Genomic DNA, 18,318 nt, shown 5'->3' on the forward strand with positions numbered 1-18,318 from the left:
GAGTGCCGTCTGCTGTTATGTGCCACTGTGTGCAGGTATAAAAGGCAGAGCTGCCCACAGCCTCTTTGTTTCTCTGACCTTCTGCAACGGTTGTTGGAACTCCCTTTCGTTGCTAAAACAGTTTTCTCTAAGCCTTTATGTACATAGTCTAGTTGTAGTTAGTTAGTTTTAGTGGTTAAAAAAAGTTAAGCTTTTACAGTTTTTCCTTTTTTCAAGTTTCTATTGCCAACACCGTGTCATGTGTGGGTCACTGGGCTTTAAATCATGTGCTTCTTGCTCAAAACCTATGCCTGTGAGTGACCCATACACCATTTGTTACAAATGCCTGAGTGGGGCACATGTGAAGGGCCAGTGCCAGATTTGCCAGGACTTCAAGCATAGGGTGAAGAGCGATAGGGAGGCTAGGCTGAAGTTCCAGGTAATGGAGGTGGAGCTGAGATGACCCTCAGAGCTGTCCTGGTCTGTCTCTGTGCCAAGTGCTGCAGCTTCAGTCAAAAGTTTGCCTCCAAGAGTGTCAGAGTCCCGGCACTGGTCACTGTCACCTGTGCCTAGAAAGAAGCATAAGTCTTCCAGAGAGGCTCTGATCAGAGGAAGATCTCCATCCCCCAAGTCTGCAAAGCAGAGGGAAAGGGAGTCAAGTAGAGGGCAACTGAGATCTAATCACCCCTCCTCCAAATCAGTGCCTAAAACTGCACAGTTAGCTGCAGTGCCAGAATGGGCATTGTCGAGTCCTCTGCCAGAAATGGCACTATTAACTTCAGCAGCACTGCATCAGTCAGATATGATCTTGGTGATGAGTACTCTGGAGGCATTTGCAGCAGCGAGGAGTTTACTTTGTTGGTGCTGGTATTGTTGACGGTACAAGAATCAGCTCCCATGGTACTGTTAAATCGCCCTGTGCCAACATCTGTGGTGCAGCACCCCATCGTGCACCAGCTGCTTACTTTCTGGACAGTCTACCCATTTGTGCCATCTAAGAGGAAGCTGGCAACGATGGTGTCTCTAGCGTTCGCTTGGTTCTTGGCACCAGTCACTGGAATCAACTTGGATTGACCCTCCGTGGTCTGCAGAAGGGGATTCTTCTTCATTGGTCTCCGAGGTGGGTTCATATATCTGTCAGTCTTGGAGCAGCACCCACTGCTCCCCACATAGATTCTTCCTCTCTGGGTACCCTGTTGAACCCACAATGGGAGCTTCTGTGGGAACATGGTGAGGAGGTCATTGGGATCTGGTCCCTTATCAGTAGCCCTTTTGGAACCACTGGGATTTTCCCCCAACTTCTAGATCCTCCCCTCCTCATTCCTCCTCAGTGTCCTTGTCCAGGACGAGTGAGTCCTTGCACCAGGCTGCCCACCTGCAGTGTCTGGTTTTGGGCCCAATGCAGACAATCAGGAAGAGGTTCTGGAGGAGCCAGCCAAACATCTTGCAGCAGAAGTTCAACTACTTCTAGTCTTGGGTTCATCCTTGTCCTCTCTGGATGAGACGGTTTCCTTGGAGGCAACATCTCCCCCTCCTGACAACTACGAGACTTATCAGGAATTGTTAGATGGGTGCTTCAGACTGGGGATTCAAGTCAAGGAGGTCAGAGAGTCCTCTCTTCGCCTGATTGATGTATTATCTATGTCATGTCCCTCTAGAGTGCGCTGCCAATCAGTGAGTTGATTTTGGAGCCTATAAAGGCCCTATGGCAGACCTGATCTTCCTTGCCTCCTACCTCAAAGCATGTGGAGCACAAGTATTATTTGCCCTATGAAGAGTTTAGCTGTCTGTTCTCCCATCCTCCATCAGGGTTGCTAGTGGTTGCAGCAGCTAACAAAGGGATCACTGGAGGCTTCAAGCTCCCACCCCCAAATCAAGAGGCAAAGAAATGTGACTTATTTGGTATTGGGGGTATTGTAGCTTAGAATTGCGAACCAATGAATTCTGCTGAAATGTTCTGATTTTAATTTGTGGGGCTCTATGGAGAAATTCAGATGTCTGCTCCCTGAGAATGATAGGCAGGTGTTCTCTTCCCTGGTGAACAAGGGCAGATTAGTAGTGAGAATTTGGCTGAAAGCTGGGCTGCATGTGGTAGACTTGGTAGCTAAGATTATGGATTCTGTGGTCTCCATGTGGAGGTCTTCATGGCTGCAGTCTTCTGGTCTACCCTATGAAATCCAGAATATTATTCAGGACTTGCCTTTTGAGGGTCTTTCTCTGTTCTCAGAGCAGACAGACATCAAGCTCCCTGGCCTTAAGGCCTCAAGGGCCACCTTGAAGTCCTTGGGTTTGTATGCCTCTACCCTAGTCAGAAAGCACTATCAGACTCCACAGACTCAGCATTGTCCTGCTTTTCCCCTTCATCAAGACCTGAATAAAAAATCCCTGGGTTATAGGAACAGACCTCCCACTCCTCCTTCTTCAGTTCTAGCTCCTGGTCCTCCTGGACACCTTCTAAACAGTCATTCTGGTGGGTCAGTCAAGAACTCCATACCAGTCTCCATGTTTCCAGATCCTATCTCCTCAAAAATTTGCAAAGTATTTCCCGCTTCCTCAGTGCTTGGTCCAAAATTACTTCAGACCAGTGGGTCTTAAACACTATGAAAGTGGGGTATACCCTCCAATTTGTTTCTACCCCTTCCTGCCTCCCTCCCTCCCACCTTTCCTCTTCAGGCCATTCTCATGAGGAGCTCCTGCTCCAGGAGCTGCAATCTGTCCTTAAGAGAGGGTACAATAGAAGATGTTCCACAGTGTCACAGAGGGAAAGGGTTTCATTTCTATTTCCTAATCCAGAAAGTGAAGAGAGCTTTCAGACCAATTTTAGCACTGCGTCAACCCAACAAATTCTTAAAAAAGATAAAAGAACAGGAGCACATGTGTCACCTTAAAGACTAACATTTATTTGAGCATAAGCTTTCGTGGGCTACATCCCACTTCATCGGACACATAGAGTGGAACATATAATGGGGAGATATATGCAGAGAACATGAAAAGGTGGGAGTTGCCCAACCAACTCTAAGAGGTTAATTAATTAAGATGAACTGTTGTTAGCAGGACAAAGTCGCAAAGTTCAGCCACCAGGTTAGCCATGACATTATTGGGGATACTGTTCCTGAAGGCTTTTAGTCCATCTTTGTGTGGAATGTTGCTTTGCTACTTTGTCCTCACCCACAACTATTTTGCATTTGGGGACAATATATACCTTCAAGTCAGTGGCACTGCTATGGGTACCCGCATGGCCCCACAGTATGCCAACATTTTTATGGCTGACTTAGAACAACGCTTCCTTAGCTCTTGTCCCCTAATGCCCCTACTCTATTTGCGCTACATTGATGACATCTTCATCATCTGGACCCATGGAAAAGAAGCTCTTGAGGAATTCCACCATGATTTCTAGAATTTCCATCCCACCATCAACCTCAGCCTAGACCAATCCACACAAGCGGTCCATTTCCTTGACACTACTGTGCTAATAAGCGATGGTCATACAAACACCACCCTCTATCGGAAACCTGCTGACAGCTATACTTACCTACATGCCTCCAGCTTTCATCCAGGACATACCACATAATCCATTGTCTACAGCCAAGCTCTAAGATACAACCACATTTGCTCCAATCCCTCAGACAGAGACAAACACCTGCAAGATTTCTATGAAGCATTCTTAGAACTACAATATCCACATGCTGAAGTGAAAAAATAGATTGACAGAGCCAGTAGAGTACCCAGAAGTCACCTACTACAAGACAGGCCCAACAAAGAAAGTAACAGAATGCCACTATCCGTTACCTTCAGCCCCCAACTAAAATCTCTCCAGCGCATCATCAAAGATCTACAACCTATCTTGAAAGATGATTCCTCACTCTCACAGATCTTGGGAGACAGACCTTTCCTCACTTGCAGACAGCTCCCCATCCTGAAACAAATACTCACCAGTAACCACACACCACAGAACAAAAACACTAACCCAGGAACCTATCCCTGCAACAAAGCCCAATGCCCATCTATTCAAGTGACACCATCATAGGACCTAATCACATCAGCCACACCATCAGGGACTCATTCACCTGCACATCTACCAATGTGATATATGCCATCATGTTCCAGCAGTGCCCCTCTGCCACGTACATTGGCCAAACTGGGCAGTCTCTAAGTAGAAGAATAAATGGATGCAAATCTGACATCAGGAATCATAACATTCAAAAACCAGTAGGAGAACACTTCAACCTCTCTGGCCATTCAGTAACAGATTTAAAGGTGGAAATTTTGCAGCAGAAAAACTTCAAAAACAGACTCCAACGAGAAACTGCTAAACTTGAATTGATATGCAAACTAGATACCATCAAGTTAGGCTTAAATAGAGACTGGGAATGGCTGAGCCATTACCCACATTGAATCTGTTTCCCCCATGTTGAGTATCTTGTCAAACTGTCTTAAATGGGCTATCTTGATTTATCAGTACAAAAGTTTTTTTTTTTTTTATCCTGCTGTTAACAGTTCATCTTATTTAATTAGCCTCTTAGAGTTGGTTGGGCAACTCCCACCTTTTCATGTTCTCTGTATGTATATAATCTCCTCACTATATGTTCCATTCTATGTATCTGATGAAGTGGGCTGTAGCCCACGAAAGCTTATGCTCAAATAAATTTGTTAGTCTCTAAAGTACCACAAGTACTCCTGTTCTTTTTGCGGATACAGACTAACACCACTGCTACTCTGAAACCTTAAAAAAGATAGTTTCGTATGTTGACCCTAGCTTCTGTTATCCTGTCACTTGAGACTGATATGCCACCACTAACTTTAAAAAATGCCTGCTTCCATGTAGTGATCAGTCAAGCTCGTGGAAAGTATCTCATATCTTTGGCAAATCAAAATCATAACCAGTTCACCATATTAGCAGCTCCCAGAGTTTTTACAAAGGTTATGGCAATGATAGCTGCTTTCCTCAGAAGATTGGAAGTGGAAGTTTATCGCTCTCTGGATGACTGGCTTGTCAAAGGCCAATCCAGGGTGCAGATACTGTTAAGTGTATCTCTGATCCAGTCAGTGTTCAATGCTCTGGGACTTAGTGCAATGAAGTCTGTCCTCTCCCTGGTCCAAAGGATAGGGTTTATAGGAATAGTACTGGACTCGGCTTAAGCAAGAGCATTTCTTCCACACTTGAAGTTTCAGACAATTCAGTCAGTTGCTATAGATCTCAAAGCTTACTTGGTCACAACAATATGAAACTGTTGGGTGGGAGGGATAGCTCAGTGGTTTGAGCATTGGCCTGCTAAACCCAGGGTTGTGAGTTCAGTCCTTGAGGGGGCCACTTAAGGATCTGGGGCAAAATCAGTACTTGGTCCTGCTAGTGAAGGCAGGGGGCTGCACTTGATGACCTTTCAGGGTCCCTTCAAATTCTGAGATAGGTATATTTCCATATATTATTGAGGCTGCTGGGGCAAATGGCCTTCTTCACAGATGTGGCTCAGTATACCAGACTGTGCCTTGGAATTCTACAGGGTTAACTGGCCTTGGTCTACTCACAGTGCTGTCACCATCTAGACTTGGTAGTGATTATGTCCTCTCATGCTCTCGCCTCGCTAGATTGGTGGACAGATCTGGCCAATATATGTGTGGGCATTCTCTTTGCCCCCCTGCAATTGATCCTTCTGCCCTTGGCTGAGTAGCCTTGGGTTCTCTACAGACTCAGAGTCTATGATCTGCAGAGGACTTAACTTTAACATCAACATCAGTGTAAGAGAGCTGAAAGCTGTCAGGTTGGCCTGCCAAGCTTTTCTGCAGCAGATCAAGTGAAAAACCCTGTTAGTTCTCACAGACAACACAGCAGCAATGTTCTACCTCAACAAATAGGGAGGAGCCTGCTCTTCTCCACTCTGTCAAGAGGCAAGTCTGCTTTAGGAGTTCTGCATTGCCAGCTTGATAGATCTAGAAGCTTTTTACTTATCAGGGTCCCAAACCATCAGGCAGACCGACTGAACAGATCATTTGAGTTACTATGAGTGGTCTCTTTGCGCAGTTGTGGCCAGATACATCTTCCAATGGTGGAGGTCTCCTCAAATAAGCCTTTTTGCCACAAGGATCAACAGAAAGTACCTTCAGTTATGTTATCTGTGAAGTGGTCTCCTGGGTTCCCTGACAGATGCATTCATACTACCGTGGTCACACAGGCTCGTCTATGCTTTCCCACTAATTCATCTCATTCATAGGGTATTACTAAAGCTAAGATGGGACCAGGCCAGAATAATACTCATAACCCCAGCATGGACCTGTCAACACTGGTATTAGATTCTTTTTGCACTTTCAGTGAAACCTCCTATTTCACTTCCATTGAACTTGAACTTAATCTCCCAAGATCATGGAAGTCTACTCTACCTGAGCCTGCATAGACTCATAGACTCATAGATTCTAGGGTCAGAAGGGACCAATGTGATCATCTCGTCTGACCCCCTGCACAAAGCAGGCCACAGAACCTTACCCATCCACTTCTATAACAAACCCCTAACCTATGTCTGAGTTATTGAAGTCTTCAAATTGTGGTTTGAAGACCTCAAGCTGCAGAGAATCCTCCAGCAAGTGACCCATGCCCCACGCTGCAGAGGAAGGCGAAAAACCTCCAGGGCCTCTGCCAATCTGCCCCGGAGGAAAATTCCTTCCCGACCCCAAATATGGCGATCAGCTAAACGCTGAGCATGTGGGCGAGACTCACCAGCCAGCACTCAAAAGAATTCTCTGCAGTAACTCAGATCCCATCCCATCCAACATCCCATCACCGACCACTGGGCATACTTATCTGCTGATAATCAAAGATCAGTTGCCAAAATTAAGCTATCCCATTATACCATCCCTTCCATAAACTTATCAAGCTTAGTCTTAAAGCCAGATATGTCTTTTGCCCCCACCACTCCCCTTGGAAGGCTGCAATCTTTTCATTTAACTGTATGGATGCTCCATGGCTAGATGTTAGGGAGCACTCTTGCTCAAAAGGGTGCTGAACAGTAGAAAGCCACCTTCCAGGGCTACTTACCTCTATAAATGGAGATTTTTTTCCATCTGGTTGTGCCATTCTGGACTCTTGCTGTCCCACTCTTCAATTCAGTGCATACTAAATTACTACTTATACCTGAAACATCAAGGATTGGCTGATAGTTCTGTCAAGGTACATCTAGCAGCTATTTCAGCTTTCTATTCCAAGGTGGATAATTGGTCTATTTTTTCAAACCACATTTCAATAAGGTTTTTGAAAAGCCTAATCAAATTGTATCCTCAGGTACATGATCCTGTTCCCCTGTGGGATCTAAACTTAGTGTTGTCAAGGCTTATGGGGCTAACATTTGAGCCTTTATTCACTTGCTGTCTGCTACATCTATCAGTGAAAGTGGCATTTTTATTGCCGTTACCTCTTCCAGAAAGGTGAGATAGCTGTGTGCTGCATTAATGTCTGGGCTTCCCTATACTATCTTCTTTTAGGACAAAGTTTACGTGCACCCTCAGTCGATGTTTGTTGCGAAGGTAGTGTCCACTTTCCATTTCAACCAGCCTGCTTACATACCTGCATTCTTCCCAAAACTACATTTGAGCAGGGAAGAGGATGTTTGCACATGATGGACATCAGAAGAACTCTGGTGTTCTACCTTGACAGAACTAAGCAGTACTAAATCCTTTCAACTCTTCGTGGTGGTTGCAGATAGAATGAAAAAACCATCTGTCTCTTCTCAGAGAAATTCCTCTTGGATAATCTCATGTATACTCACGTACTATGACCTAGCTAATGTCACCCCACCAAGCAGAGTCACAACTCATTCGATGAGATCAGAATTTAACTGCAGCTTTTCTAGCACATATTACAATTCTGAATAGTTGTTGCAGTGTAACTGGTTCTCAGTCTGCACATTTGCTTCCCATTATGCCATTACTTAGGACTTGAGAGATGATGCTAGAGGTGGATGAGTTGTTCTCCAAACTTTATCCTATCTCCTGTTTCACAGCTTGTGGGTCACCAAGACTGTGAAGCACTCTAAACAGAAAAATGGTTATTAGCCTGTTCCATAACTGTTCTTCGCAAGGTGTTGCACACGTCTTTTCCACAACCTGCCTTTCTACGCCTCTGTACTGAAGTTCTGGCAAGAAGGAACTGAGTGAGTGCTGGGTGTGGCTCTACCCTTTTATATCTGCATGCAGTGGTGTGCGTCAGCAGAGGGCACTCAAATTGTCCAATGGGTATCATTCAGGGAAAAAGGTTCCTACGGCCATGCACTGGGTTCACATGCACAAACAACAAGAGCGAAACGAACATGTGCAACACATCTCAAAGAAAAAGTTATGGAATAGGTTAATAACCCTTTTTTTCTACTTAAGTGTTAAACTGCAAAGTATCTCCTAAATAAATGTTTTGCATGGTGTTTTCACTAGTGCTGTGTTTTGTTTTATTCTCTTTCTCCTTTTTCTGAGAGATGGTATATACCCTGTGTCTGATGTTTTATGATCCCTCACTTAATAATGGTTATTGTTTGTTGAAACAATAGATCAGCTGTGCAGCTTTAATGGTTTATTTTATCCTTCTGATAGTTATATCTTGCCTTGAATGTCAATATAAAATATCAAATAAGTAATTTTATATGTTAATAACTGGGTTTGAAAAAGCAGCAAAGAGTCCTGTGGCACCTTATAGACTAACAGACGTTTTGGAGCATGAGCTTTCGTGGGTGAATACTCACTTCATCAGATGCATGCAGTGAATATTCACCCACGAAAGCTCATGCTCCAAAACGTCCGTTAGTCTATACGGTGCCACAGGACTCTTTTCTGCTTTTACAGATCCAGACTAACATGGCTACCCCTCTGATACTTGGGTTTGAAAAGACTTTCAGAATTCAAAATGTCATGTCTGTCTTAATTAAAAACAATTAAGATACTGAGTATTCCACATGCTTATCAGAAAACTTTGTTTTGTAGTGGGGCATTGGGCAGAAGGAAGAGGGAGAGGAAGTATCATCTAAATTATGTAAATTTCTCATTTTTGATTTACATTTTTGGTGGAGGTGGGGAAATAATTTAGAGTTTTTGTTTTTATTTTCATCTTCTCAAGAAATAATCTGGCATAGGTCAGATGGGGTATTTTTGGGGGTCTGCTGAAAGGCGCCACCTGGGAGTGTCAAGGAGGGTCACCTCCCCAGATGCCTGGGTGGGAGGAGGGGCACATTCAGCCGGGAACTGCATCAGTGAAAGGAGCAGAACGTGGGGCCACTGCCCCCAACCCTTCCACGCAGCTGCGTCTCCTGGGGTCTTCGCAGCTGTGCTAGAGGACAGGGCTGGGGGCAGTACCGGTAAAGCCGTGCCGGAGGAGTTGCCAGCAACCTTCTGCTCCTTTCACCGCTGTGGTTCTTGGGAGAGCTCTGTGGTTCAGTTCAGCGCTGAACTGAAATGCAGGGCTCTGTTGGGAACCACAGTGGCAAAAAGAGCAGAATGTGGGCCCAACGCTCTCAGGAGCCAACACCCTGAGCTGGCAGCTCCTATGGCGTGGCTGTACCTGTACTGCCCCCAGCCCTGTCCTCCGGCAGGGCTGTGCTGACCTCAGGGGATGCAGTTATGTGGAAAAGCTGGGGGCAGTACAGCCGTACCAGAGGAGCTGCTGGCATGGGGTTGCCCTCCTTTCACCTGAAATCAGTATCTGGCATAGCGGGAGGACAACATTTCCCCCACCACCACCCCGGTAACATGGGATGTGGAGGGGATGGGAAGAAGCACCGGGGCCTGGGCTTGGGGCTGGATGGGGAGGAGTCATGTGGGGGTGGGGTTAAGTGGGGAGGTCATGTGCCCCCTTTAGCTGGTGCCCATCTTTGTGTCCCTCCCATGAGTCGCCAAGTCCACCACATCGCACTAGGTAACTGGCTGATCGGCTTCTTAAGCAACTATCTATAATGTGTAGACAAAAAACTGCATGATCCTGCAGTTTGAGTGATGTACTGCCAATATTAAAGCATCCTTAGAATTTCTTAATATTATAGATGATTTCTTAACTCAAAACCGATTGCATCTAACACAAGGGAATGCTATATTGTGCCTCATCTTGACCGATAAAGAGGAACTGATCACAGAACTAAAAATTAACAGTAGCTTAAGTATTAGTGATCATGACTTGATAAAATTTATAATTCAACGGCAAAAAAATTATGTTAATGCTGAGTTAAGGTTTCTGGGTGGTATTTCATCCCCTTGCAGCTGAAAACCAGGAAATGCATGATTAAGGTAGTTCATGCAGCCTTAACTCTGCACTCTTTCAGATACGCTTATCTTCTTTTTCTGGCTCTTCCTCACTTGATTTAACAAAAAGTTTGGTGAGACTGGCTGCTTACTATATTCTACTGTCTTCACAGTAAACCTCTGCATAAAATACAAATGTTATGTTGTAACAGAGACAACTTGTAGCAAGTAATATGAGTTATTAAATCTTTATTGCACAGGTCTGCAAGGATCAGATTAGTAACGTCAATGGCAGGGACAATGGTATTGGAAATTCCCTCAAACAACTCTAGGCAATCATAAAATGGCTGCATAGAAACCTTCTCATGTTTTTTTTTTTTTCTTTATTGGTGCGTGCACACTGTAATTGAGAGGTTTTCAAACTGGGAATCGGGGCCTCTGAGGGGGTCTTGTGGTTATTACATGGGGATTGCAAGCTGTCAGCCTCCACCCCAAACCCCGCTTTGCCTCCATTATTTATAATAGTGTTAAATATATTAAAAAGTGTTTTTAATTTATAAGGGGAGGGGTCACACTCAGTCACTTGCTATGTGAAAAGGGTCACCAGTACAAAGGTTTGAGAACCACTGCTGTAATCCTTCCAGACTGCACAACTACTTAAGTGAAGAAGTGAACATGTTCTTATATACTGTTTACAGTCTGGGTCTCCAAAGGTTTAGTGGGTGCCATACAGTACCTTGGCTAAAACTGGACAGTTTGAGACCATTTTGCCACACATTGCAACAATAGTTTGAGCTCTAGCTTGGAGCCAAAAAAAAAAAAAAGGCCACATGCAAACTTTTTGTACAAAGGCTATCTTTTTCAGAACTTGTATCTCCGTAACCACTAGTTCCAATTACCCCACATTAGGGTCACTAATCTTATTCTAGATCTTCCTGAGGCACATTAAATTTCAAAGGAATCTGACTAAGCATATCAGTTTTAGAGGACTTAGGCCAATTTTTAAAAGGTGCAAAGCAACCTTATTTATAGTGGAGCCATTGCTATAATGTCCAAACCAGTAAATTTTGTTTTCTTTTCTCTCTCTCTCTTTCTCTCTCTCACCCACACCCACCCATTATAAGACCAGTTTCTGAAAACAATTGTGAGCCGAATCAGCTAGAAGAAGGATTTAATCAGAAAAACGTGAATGATAATTGGAAATTGTTTAAGAACACTTCACTAGATTCTCAAAAAGCCACAATCCCACAAAATACTTGAACTGGTGTAGAGGGAAAAGTGAAGGCAGCTGTGAAAACTGTATTTTTTATATATATATATATATATATATATATATATATATATATATATATATATATATATATATATATATATATATATATATATATAAAAATAAATAAATAAAACTAATGGAAGAAGGGGGATATTGATAGTAATGAATATGAAATAGAAGCTATCAGTTGTAGAAAATTGATAAGGGAAGGAAAAAGACACAAGGAGAAGTCTATGGCCAGCATAGTTAAGGACAATAAGGAGAAGTTTAAGTATGTTAGAAACAAAAAGAATCCTAACAGTGTTATTCATCTATTATGGTTATTTCATTTAACAAAGGTAATTGAAATATTTATGAAGTCAGTTGAACTATTTCCAGTCCAACAGGTTAATCATTAATATTTGGAGGATTTTCCTGTCATGCTGTTTTAGGAGGAAAGTATCACCAGACAGACATACAATTGTTTTATTTAACTAAAACGATGTTTTTATTTAACTAAAACAACAACTAAAAGTGTCTGGGTTTTGTCTTCAACAGCAAACATATATTTTAACAAAGCGAGCATATTAATTTTTGAATTTAGTTAAACATTCACTATTTTAAAATCAGGTTTGTTTTTGTTAAAATTGTTTTTAACTAAAATAGTTAAATGAAATATTTAAAAAGAAAACGCAAAAATTAAATCGACTGTCAGCCAGGTCAACATGAGAAACTTAAAATATTGGCTTCTGCAGCTAACTCAGTTGTCTTCACCTTCATTTTCCTGTTTGTCCATAACCTGGAAAAGAAAAACAAGCTTTCCTGCTTTTTCAGGTCCAAAACGATTTCTCAATTTGGAATTAATTAGTCCAGAGTTGCTAAAAGCAATATGATCACGTCAACAGTCTCTAAATCCAAGTGCTTAAGTGACTCCCATCAGTTCACTGGTGTGACTATCTTTAAAACATCATCAGCAAACATATATTTCTTTAATGGTTCTTATTCCCAAACTGGGTCTCTTTTGTGGCCTGCTGCCATTATAGATTTTCCCTTCTAGTGAGAAAATGGTATGGTATTGTACACTCAGAAAGTCCTCAAGATTTCTGGAATATGCTGCTCAAACAGTTTCATTTTTGTTTCTGCTGCCTGTCCCTCCCTTCTCACATTTATCTCCAGACTTTTTCTCCTTGTCCAGATCTATTCAACCCCCAACAATCTTCTATTCATTGAACTTTTTGAAACTTTGCACTTTCAGACAGAGGTAAGGGATTGACTTTCTGTACACAAATTTGCAGAGGGACAATAAGGTTAAAGTCTGTTATTTCTCACCTCTCTATATTATTTATTTTAAAACATTTTTGTTGTTAACAAGCATGTTATCTCTGGAGACACAAATCCGCAGTCTGAGAACTGCAAAACTCTAAGCATCTCTGATGGTATCTTCTAGACTGAGCAGTGAGTCACATTGGGTAGATAGAAAGATTAACCTAAATCTATTCAGAAGCCCCTGTGACCCCATAAGATAGGTCCCTAAACCATGAACTATTAGTACTCATTTGCAAAACTTTTCTTAAACATTACATAACATAAGAACGGTCGTATTGGGTCAGACCAAAGGTCCATCTAGCCCAGTATCTGTCTACCGACAGTGCCCAATGCCAGGTGCCCGAGAGGGAGTGAACCTGACAGGCAATGATCAAGTGATCTCTCTCCTGCCATCCATCTCCACCCTCTGACGAACAGAGGCTAGGGACACCATTCTTTACCCATCCTGGCTAATAGCCATTTAGGGACTTTACCACCATGAATTTATCCAGTTCTCTTTTAAACACTGTTATAGTCCTAGCCTTCACAACCTCCTCAGGTAAGGAGTTCCACAAGTTGACTGTGTGCTGCGTGAAGAAGAACTTCCTTTTATTTGTTTTAAACCTGCTGCCTCTTAATTTCATTTGGTGACCCCTAGTTCTTGTATTATGGGAATAAGTAAATAACTTTTCCTTATCCACTTTCTCAACATCACTCATGATTTTATATACCTCTATCATATCCCCCCTTAGTCTCCTCTTTTCCAAGCTGAAGAGACCTCTTTAATCTTTCTTCGTATGAGACCCTCTCGAAACCCCTAATCATTTTAGTTGCCCTTTTCTGAACCCTTTCTAGTGCTAGAATACCTTTTTTGAGGTGAGGAGACCACATCTGTACACAGTATTCAAGATGTGGGCGTACCATGGATTTATATAAGGGCAATAATATATTCTCAGTCTTATTCTCTATCCCCTTTTTAATGATTCCTAACATCCTCTTTGCTTTTTTGACCGCTTCTGCACGCTGCGTGGACATCTTCAGAGAACTATCCACGATGACTTCAAGATCTCACTGTACCTTTTAACTTTTGTTTAACTAACCCCCTCATTTTTGTATAGTTCTCCCTTTTGAAATTAAATGCCACGGTGTTGGGCTGTTGAGATGTTCTTCCCATTACAGGGATGTTAAATGTTGTTATATTATGGTCACTATTTGCAAGCGGTCCTGCTATAGTTACCTCTTGGACCAGCTCCTGCGTTCCACTCAGGATTAAATCTAGAGTTGCCTCTCCCCTTGTGGGTTCCCGTACCAGCTGTTCCATGAAGCAGTCATTTAAAGTATTGAGAAATTTTATCTCTGCATTTCGTCCTGAAGTGAAATGTTCCTGGTCAATATGGCGATAATTGAAATCCCTCACTATTATTGGGTTCTGTATTTTGATAGCCTCTCTAATTTCCCTTAGCATTTCATCATCACTAGTACTGTCCTGGTCAGGTGGTCACTAGTAGATCCCTAATGTTATATTTTTATTAGAGCTTGACATTTCTATCCATAGAGATTCTGTGGAACATGTGGATTCACTGAAAATTTTTACGTCATTTGAATCTACATTTTCTTTCACAGATAGTGCCACTCCTCCCCCTGCATGACCTGTTCTGTCCTTCCGATATATTTTGTACCCCAGAATGATTGTGTCCCATTGATTGCTCTCGGTCCACCAGGTTTCTGTGATGCCTATTATATCAATATCCTCCTTTATCACAAGGCACTCTAGTTCACCCATCTTATTATTTAGACTTCTAGCATTTGTGTACAAGCACTTAAAAAACTTGTCCTTGTTTATTTGTCTGCCCTTTTTTGATGGGCCAGATTCTTTTTTATGTGACTGTTTACCATCTGATCTGGCCCTTACATTATCCTCTTCCGTCCTCTGCTCCTGACTATAATCTGGAGATTCTCTATCATCAGACTCTCCCCTAAGAGAAGTCTGTGTCCGATCCACATGCTCTTCTGGAGCAGTTGGCTTTCCCCCATCTATTAGTTTAAAAACTGCTCTACAATCTTTTTAATGTTTAGTGCCTGCAGTCTGGTTCCACTTTGGTTTAGGTGGAGCCCATCTCTCCTGTATAGGCTCCCCCCATCCCAAAAGTTTCTCTAGTTCCTAATGAACGTAAAATCCTCCTCTCTACACCATCATCTCATCCACGCATTGAGACTCTGAAGCTCTGCCTGCCTACCTGGCCCTGCGCGTGGAACTGGGAACATTTCTGAGAATGCCACCATAGAGGTCCTGGATTTCAGTCTCTTCCCTAGCAGCTTAAATTTGGCTTCCAGAACATCTCTCCTACCCTTCCCTGTGTCATTGGTACCTACATGTACCACGACCGCCGGCTTCTCCCCAGCACTACACATAAGTCTGTCTAGATGCCTCGAGAGATCCGCAACCTTCGCACCAGGCAGGCAAGTCACCATATGGTTCTCCCGATCATCAGAAACCCAGCTATCTACGTTTGTAATGATCGAATCTCCCATTACTAACTCCTGCCTTTTCCTAGAAACTGGAGTTCTTCTTCGAGTGATTGCTCACATCCATTCCAGTTAGGTGTGCGCGCCGTGCGTGCACGTTCGTCGGAAACTTTTTACCCTAGCAACTCCAGTGGGCCGGCAGGTCGCCCCCTAGAGTGGCGCCGCCATGGCGCCCGATATATACCCCTGCCGGCCCACCCGCTCCTCAGTTCCTTCTTACCGCCGTGTCGGTCGTTGGAACTGTGGAGCGCGGCATAGCTGTCCTCCACGTCCCTAGCTCTCCTTGTTAACTACCGTTATTGTTACAGTTGTTAGTTAGATCGTTAAGTATAGTTAGTTAATTAATTAGGTGTAAATAGTATTGTATATAGTTGTTCGCCGGTCTGGGCTGTAGCCCTTCCCGGCACCCGGCACCGGGCTCATGCCTGGTTCGCCGGGCTTTAAGCAGCGTGCGGCCTGTAAAAAAAGCCTATGCCGACCAGCGACCCCCACGACGCGTGTCTGAAGTGCCTGGGGGAATCGCACAGGTCGGACAAGTGCCGCATCTGCAAGGCTTTTAAGCCCAGGACAAAGAAGGAGAGAGACCAGAGACTCAGGACTCTCCTCATGGAGGCGGCACTTGACCCAGCAGCTTCACAGGCCGTGATCTCGGCGCCGGCACCGGATCGCACCGGCACCGGGAAGACTCCCCGGCACCGACCTTCCCCGGCACCGGATGCAGAGGTGAGACCGTCAACGTCTGCTACTCCAGCCAGGCAGACCCGAATGGAGCGCCCGGCATCGACATCGGCCGCGGCACTACCGGCACCGTCGACTCCGGGCCCGGTGGGTCTGTCGAGTCCGGTGCCGCCAAGCTCCCCCATAAGATCTGGGGTTGAGCTATTGGTCCCTTCCACACCGGAGACCTTCGCCTCGGCACGGGACCTTATCGCCCTAACTGAGTCTACTCAGCCGCCACCCCCGGTACCTCCGGTGCGGGTCGCATCTAGAGGCAAGCCCATGATGACGGCACCGTCTCGAGACTCGCACTCGCGATCCAGGTCCCGACGCCTCGGTCGCTCGAGATCCCGCCGCCGCTCGCAGTCCCGGCACCGCTCCCCTCGGCGGTACCGGTCGCACTCGCGGCACCGATCGACCTCCAGACGGTCGCGGTCTGACTCCAGCCGTCGATACCGGCACCGTGACTCGAGGAGCCAGTCTCGCCGTCACTCACCGCGCCGGTCGACCTCCCGGCACCGAGCTGGTGGTAGGTCCCGGTCCCGGTCGACCTCCCGGCACCGCGTTGGTGGCAGGTCCCGGTCTCGATCCCGGCACCGAAGCAGCGGCCGGTACCGTTCCAGATCCCGGCACCGAGACAGAACCCGGTCCCGATCCCGGCGCCGCTATGACTCCCGGTACCGATCCCCGGCACCGAGAAGATCTTCGGTGCCGACCCGCGCAGACCCTTACCAGCCGGGGTCGGCCCCGCCATGGCCTTCTAGGCAGCCGTCGGTGTCTTCCCAAGCAGACAGCATGTATGCGCTGGGCACCGACAGGCAGGCGGCATTGTTTCAAGATCCTCCGCAACAGGACCAGGGTCCGCAGCAGTGGGGGTTCTGGACCCCCTGGGCATACCATCAAGCCCAGGGCCCCCAACAGCTTCCTGCTAGGCCTGCAACGGCGGAGCACAGGGTGCCGGAGGCTTCGTTGTCTCGCCCCCCTCCCTCCCCGGATGGAGAGGAAGGATCCAAGCAGCAAGACCCTGCTCTTGCTCCTGAGACAGAGGCGAGGGCTGAGGGGGACCCCCCACTGGACACTTTTTTGCCGGGGGTCTCCTCATCTTCCTCCCCCGATGAAGCGGTGGCTGGCACCTCCTCCAGTAGCCCTCCCCCGCTGGATCTCAGGGCGCACCAAGACCTCCTTAGGCGAGTAGCTCAGAATCTGAGCCTGCAAGCCGTGGAGGTCTCTGATATCGAGGACCCTTGTAATAACCTTAGTCCCAGATTTGGACCTTAGCGTCCAAAATATGGGGGTTAGCATGAAAACCTCCAAGCTTAGTTACCAGCTTGGACCTGGTACCTGCTGCCACCACCCAAAAAATTAGAGTGTTTTGGGGCACTCTGGTCCCCCTGAAAAACCTTTCCTGGGGACCCCAAGACCCAAATCCCTTGAGTCTCACAACAAAGGGAAATAATCCTTTTTCCCTTCCCCCCTCCAGGTGCTCCTGGAGAGATACACAGACACAAGCTCTGTGAAACTACACAGAGAGACTCCCCCTCTCTGTTCCCAATCCTGAAAACAAAAAGTACTTTCCTATTCCCCCAGAGGGAATGCAAAATCAGGCTAGCGATCCAACACACAAATCTCCCCTTGATTTCTTCCTCCCACCAATTCCCTGGTGAGTACAGACTCAATTTCCCTGAAGTAAAGAAAAACTCCAACAGGTCTTAAAAGAAAGCTTTATATAAAAAGAAAGAAAAATAAGTACAAATGTTCTCTCTGTATTAGATGATACAACACAGGGTCAATTGCTTAAAAGAATATTGAATAAACAGCCTTATTCAAAAAGAATACAAATCAAAGCACTCCAGCACTTATATTCATGCAAATACCAAAGAAAAGAAACCATAGAACTTACTATCTGATCTCTTTGTCCTTACACTTAGAAACAGAAGACTAGAAAGTAGAACTACTTCTCCAAAGCTCAGAGAAAGCAGGCAGCCAGAAAACAAAGACAAAAACACTCAGTTCCCTCCACCCAAAGTTGAAAAAATCCTGTTTCCTGATTGGTCCTCTGGTCAGGTGCTTCAGGTGAAAGAGACATTAACCCTTAGCTATCTGTTTATGACACGCCCCCCAAATTGCAGACAGTGGGGAAGCTCACTGGCGGCGATTTCCTTCTAGAACTTGAAAATAAACAGATTAATACAACACATACACCTTTACATATACTCCTAAGTATATAACTAACAGACTTCTACATTTTAAGAACACTTTTTAACTACTGAATTATGGGAAACTCTCACGGGAGAGTGCATCAGCAACTTTATTAGAAGCTCCTGTGATGTGTTGAA

At 45.0% G+C, this 18,318-nt stretch overlaps 1 protein-coding gene across 12 annotated transcripts in view; it reads left to right on the top strand.

Annotated features, from left to right (window-relative positions):
- The window catches only part of VPS13B (vacuolar protein sorting 13 homolog B), a 913,516-nt gene that overhangs the window by 102,773 nt on the left and 792,425 nt on the right, over positions 1-18,318 (top strand). The gene's annotated exons all lie outside the window — the stretch shown is intronic.

The sequence above is a fragment of the Gopherus flavomarginatus genome, chromosome 2 (genome assembly GCF_025201925.1).
Source record: "Gopherus flavomarginatus isolate rGopFla2 chromosome 2, rGopFla2.mat.asm, whole genome shotgun sequence".
Taxonomy (NCBI): Eukaryota; Metazoa; Chordata; order Testudines; family Testudinidae; genus Gopherus; species Gopherus flavomarginatus.